Source organism: Mauremys mutica, chromosome 3 (assembly GCF_020497125.1).
Source record: "Mauremys mutica isolate MM-2020 ecotype Southern chromosome 3, ASM2049712v1, whole genome shotgun sequence".
NCBI lineage: Eukaryota > Metazoa > Chordata > Testudines > Geoemydidae > Mauremys > Mauremys mutica.
Window position 1 is genome coordinate 67,174,151 of NC_059074.1, and position 6,086 is coordinate 67,180,236.

General features: G+C 39.4%; 1 protein-coding gene across 5 annotated transcripts in view; it reads right to left on the bottom strand.

Annotated features, from left to right (window-relative positions):
* Nucleotides 1-5,825: 5,825 nt before the first annotated feature.
* The window catches only part of LOC123366080 (synaptotagmin binding cytoplasmic RNA interacting protein), a 34,932-nt gene continuing 34,671 nt past the window's right edge, over nucleotides 5,826-6,086 (bottom strand). For all 5 annotated transcript variants that reach the window (XM_045009192.1, XM_045009191.1, XM_045009189.1 and 2 more), the window contains exon 11: nucleotides 5,826-6,086. This exon is cut by the window's right edge. The gene's annotated coding sequence lies outside the window, so the exon portion shown is untranslated.

Below are 6,086 nucleotides of genomic sequence, written 5' to 3' on the forward strand. Positions count from 1 at the left end.
CTTAGCAATTCTCTTAGCTTCTTTGCAGGGGCGGCTCTACAAATTTGGCCGCCCCAAGCAGTCATGCCCGGGAGGCGCCCCCGAGCCGCGGGAGCAGTGGACCTCCCGCGGGCATGACTGCGGAGGGTCCGCTGGTCGCTCAGCTGGACCTCCCGCAGCTGCAGACGTTTCGCAGGTCCGGCGGCTCCGCTTGAGCTGCCGCAGTCATGCCTGCGGGAGGTCCACTGGAGCCGCGGGACGAGCGCCCCCTCCGCAGTCATGCCTGCGGCAGGTCCGCTGCTCCCGGGGCTCCGGTGGACCTCCCGCAGGCATGACTGCGGCAGGTCCGCCAGCCCAGCCTGCCGCCCCCCCAGGAAAGGGCCGCCCCAGGCGGGTGCTTGCCCCGCTGGGCTCTGGAGCCGGCCCTGCTTCTTTGGCATTGTTTACCCATCATTAAGACTATGAGCACGTTACGGAAATTGCAGAAGTCATGGATTCCGTGACACTTTGACACGGGGGCCCCATAGCAGCCCAGCCACCATGGCAGCAGAGGGACTCCTGCAACTCCTAACCACCCTAGGCAGTGGCACTCTCCCCCAGCCCTGCAGTACAACGGGGAATCCCACAGGCTCCCCAGCCCCAGTGGACAGCAGGGGACCCTGCAGTCCCCAATTAGAACAGAATATCAGGGTTGGAAGGGCCCTCAGGAGGTCATCTTCTCCAACCCCCTGCTCAAAGCAGGACCAATCCCCAGACAGATTTTTGCCCCAAATGGCCCCTGTGTTTAGCAGGCCAATGCTCAAACCACTGAGCTATCCCTCCCCGAATTGCCGCAGGGCAACCCCGAGCCCTTCAAGGTGTGTGGAATCCCCCCCCCCCTCAAGCCCCACAGTCAGGGGTCTCTCCCAGCCACCACATGCAGTGGAGCAGGGTGCTGGGCCCTCTTTACCCCATGTGGTCAGAGATGTTTTTAGTAAGAGTTAGTGACAGATCACAGCTTCCATGAATTTTTTGTTCATTGCCTGTGACCTGTCCCTTTTACTAAAAATATCCATGACAAAATCATAGCCTTAACTGTCGTGTGTTTGTATGTATGTGTGAGATAGAGACAGACAGATCTCACACATACATACACACAGATACACACACACCCCTACCTCACAGGAGTTTTTTGAGGCTTAATATTTGTGAGGCCTTTTGAGATTCTCATGAGAAGTACATTATACATTAGAGAAACCAAATAAAAACTACATTCTAGAAATTAGCTAATACTGCATCCACACTAGGATCACAGGCAGTTTAAAGGTATTTATCTTCAGTCATAGGGAAATAAAAGCACTGAGACCAGACAGAACAATAAATGTTGAATTTTAGAAGATAATTTTCAAGGATAGAATATTTATCCAGAGTTCCATAATGTTTTTACTCATCACATTGCCTAGAAAGGTCAAATTTTTCTCTCTCTCTCTCATGGGTAGTGGAAATGTACTAAGAACATTTTTGGGTTGGGGGGGGGGGGAATGGCTCATGTATCAGTAACCAAAGAAAGCAACATCCCATTTAAAAAAAACCTAAACTACAATGCAGCCTTGAGTGCTATTAAATAGAGATGGTTACAAAAAAATTCAGGACTTTTGATGAAGACAGAACAAATGAAAAGTACTTCAAACATGTTGGCACACAAATTTAGAAAGGAATATGATCTTAAAGAGGTCATGCACCAAACAAATTTGAGGGAAAGGATCTGGTAAGTGTGATGCATAAAACAAAAACCCCAATAAAATACAGTAACACAACAGCAGTTCTTATATTATAAAAACCTACTGATGTCATATTTAGAACCATGTCCCCAATGCTATTTCTCTTACATTAGAGGTGAGGAGATAAATCTGTAGTCCTTCATGTCCAGTCACCCACAGAAGAGTTTAAACAAATTAAGTAACTGCCTCACCAACCCTTTGGTGAATGCAGTCTTTCAGCCTAAAAGGAAACCAGACTTCTTGTGCTCCTGGTTTTGGCTAGTATATTACCAGTTACATCACCTTGTGAAGAGTAACATGGAGCCAATAATGTTGGACTCCTTTAACATCCAGAAGCCAAGAAAGCTCATGCAGCCACAGAGCCACATAGCGTTTTCTGTTTCTTATAGTTTGTCACTACATTAAACTAATCGAATCCAGACACACTGTACTACAGTCAGTAAGTTGTATATTTACTTACCTACCAGTAGGACTAATATTCCTAGATTTGTGATAATGTAGAACAGCAGACAACTGTTACAACTGCTGCTACTCTCCAATGAATTATCTAGCTCTTGCCACACATTCAGAAAACTTTGAGGCCCTGGGAAGTCTTCATGAAGATATTCTCATAAAATATTATGACACTAAATTTGACCAAGTGATCCCAGGTGAGCTCAGCTATGCAGTAGGCACTTGAGTGACCACCTTACGGGGGGGGGGAGGGGGGGGGAGAGAACTTCTCCTTTATCCCATCAACCAGCTAAAAACTTATCTAGGACTTCACCATAACAAATGTCCCTTTCTCCAAAATTTAAATAAACTAATAAAATATCAGAATTTAAGGTAATATTGACACGCAACAAAGTCCTTTAATGACTAAGATGTACTGTAAAATCAGACAAAGCTAAAAAAAGTCAGCTTCCTTTGCCCTGTGTCTGAACACAGATCAGGCAAATTTACACTAGAATTTTTAATCAAATTGGTCAAAAACATTATACAAAATTAGTTTTGCATGGTGGGACAAGTTTTCAGTGGTCACATTTTGGTATCTCATCACAAAGTTGTGGGGAACCAAAATAGCTGTATGCCTTCTCCCTGCTGTTTTCTCCCTGCCTCTCACACACAAAAAAAGGATCTTTAGCAAGACTCTCTTATGCTTTACCAGAGTGCCATGCAGAAAAAATGACTAGAAAATAACTTGTCATTTTTATTTGGCAGGCAGGCAGAGTCAGTGAGAAAAGCACTTCAATGCAGAAGCTTGGCACTAGAAATCCTGGCTCAGCTGCTGGAGCTAGTCCTCTCTCAGACTTGAGATCAGTTATAGCAGCTGTTCATAGCTAGCAAAGATGGCTGGTTAGCAGTTTGAGCCCCAATTCAAAAAATGTAGCCAGACCCCATGCTCATGCTGAGCTGGTTACAGAATTAAGAACCAAGTAATCTATGCTTCATATTTGTGTAAACAAAACCTGACAGTTTTCAGCTTATAGTGCATTTTGAGAAATGGCAATTCATTTTTCTTAGTGTGTGTATTTATATATATTCCCCCCAATACCTGCTTCTGATGGGGTTTAAAGCAAGCATCATCCTCTTCATTAAGTCCTCACAAATGTGTTTATGAATGCAATTAATTTTGGTATGAAAGGAGCACTATCAGCTTGAGACTTAGTGAATTCAGAAAAACATTTCACACCTATTTTTATGTAGGTACCAACCTGCGTCTCTGTTTCTATGTATGTTACACTTAATTTTTCCCCTCCTATTGCTTTGTAAAAAGCATACACAAATATGGTAACTGACTGGCTAAACAAGGGAAGAGTGAAACGGACTATAAATACTGACAAATGCACAAAGTGACAAACTGGAAAAGAAAAAACAGGTTTTAGTAATAGCAATTGTGAGAAATGTATAGAATAGCAGGTAATATTTTCAGACAGAAGTTTGATTTAAAATTGATAGTGTCGCTTTAAGAGATGGCGTGTAATTTGAAGTGCTAATGTCATCCTGTTATCACAGTCTAGCAACAATAGCAATTTCCCTTCTTTTAGATTTGTAGTGTTTACAGGGACATTCAGGTAAAAGTAAAACAAGGAAATGTAACTTTTAATTACTTATATTAAAATTATTAAAATAGTTTCTACTTTCACTGTTATTTACTTTTTGCATTTCTCAGCTTAGACAACGGAAGTATTTTAGTCAATTTCACTTTCAGGTGCTTTGGAATGTGCAGGATGCACACAGGACAGGATAACGTTTATTTTTAAAACAGTCTTCATTCTAAATAAGTTCCTGGTAAGGTACTTATCTGAAGACTTGTAAAAAGTTTTTTTTACATAACCTAAGTTTTGAGTGAAGCTGGACTTAACCATGCTTCTTTTAAAAACCACAATAGTAACAGGCCTGTACAACCCCCTTTTAACAAAAACAAACTTGAATTTTAAAACGAAGAAGTATACTTTAAAATGCCCTGTTATTGGAGTGTTTATAAACCAGAAGTGTTAAGCAGCACAGGTTTCTAATTTCTTCTTAAATTCAACTACTCTGTGAATTTTGGAACAGATCTGCACAAGCAGGTGTGGAACTATAAGAGCTCATACTCTCAATTCTTTCCAACTATTTCAGCAGAGAAAGACCCCATGAACACAACTGCAAGTAGTACAATACTTTAGATAGTAAACAGTTGCCTTTAACATGCTGATAGGAACTGTGTGTATTATGTTCATTTATATCATATTCCATAAAAACTGCATTATTGCTGTAGAACATTTCAAGTTTACCAACACCCAGTACAACCAAACCAACCTTTTATATATGCACTTGCCCATCTTCAATATCATTAATATGTAATATTGAAGTTTGTTTTGTTTCCTTTAACAACCAAATTTAAAGCTTTGAAAACATGTTAACATTTTTTGTTTTGAAAACTTATTTTGCACAATATTGTTGTCATCACATGCATTTTACTTTAGCTTTCAGATCATATTGCTAAAAAACTGCACCAATATCAGAACAGTGCAAATCATATTTAATTTTAAAAGTTATAATGGCTTGAGTTCATAATTATTAAAAAGAACACTGTCAAGATTCTGGTAGTTTTGCTTACTCACCATTGCTTACATTCCATTCAAACAAAAACATTTCCTTGTCAATTTTAACATTTTCCAATATTTTCCCTCTGTACTTTAATTAGAGCTGAAATGGATGGATATTTGTCCACAATTTCAACTTACATAGTGCCTTAGTGTCATATCTTCTTTGCTCACCAGCACCAATTGTTAACACAATTCTGAAAATAGGTTTTCAGTTTTTCCAACAGAGCGGAAAAAAAAGAGTAGCACTAGTGAGACCACAAAAGCATTTTTCAATTTTTCAGCAATGGAGAGATTTAAATGATTTAGAAATTGGAGGATTTCACCTCTTCCCAAGCCCCCAATTCATTAAACCCAATTTATGATTTACTATAATAGTGATACAAACACCCTGACAGTGTTCCTTATAAAACCATATATGACAGTAAAAGTGCCAGTAGGCATGGCAACCTCTTTTGAAGGGAGCATTAACTCCTTGACACTGGGAATTGCCAGCACCAAGGATTACATTGAAATTCAAAATTATACTTAAGGGTACATGTATTTAGCAAACCCACTTTCCATAAGCCTAATATTTTATCAATATGTTTAAAGTTTTAGAAGCTGATTCATCATCATACTTTTACGCTCAAATCTGAGGGAAAAAGTATTTTCTTTAGCATGGGCAGTTTACGAAACTGACAGCAAATGCCTCATTAAGCACTGACTACTCAATTTACCATCATCCACTTATGTTTAAGGTTCATAACTGGCAAGGCACATTTACATATTCCAATGAATACTTGACAATTTTAAATTACACTTCATGTCCCAGCTATCCCAGTAATTGACATACAACATACTAAAATGGTTTATTAAGGTAACAAAAAATTCAATTAATGTGAAACATACAGGCTATTGGCAACCACTATTCTAAAAATTATGTAAATACAAGTAAACATACTGAAATGTGTGCGATTCTAAGTTTTTAAACCAGAAGATCTCTGTACTAACACACATTTATATTAATGACACATAAAAAAAATAAAAACTTTATTACAAAAATAAGTTACACTCGCCTCCAGCTTACAGTATAAAACAATTTTATTTGCAGGAATGCAAAATGATTGTTTGCCATGAGCATTTTCAACATATGACATATCTAATTTTTTAATAAAATTTGCATTTACTGGGGGAAACTGGTGTGTATAAAACCTTAATTAGGTATAAGCTTCAATTTTCATTGTGGTGCCTATGGGTATGTAGTATAACTGCAGTATCCCTTTGGGAACGGGGATAA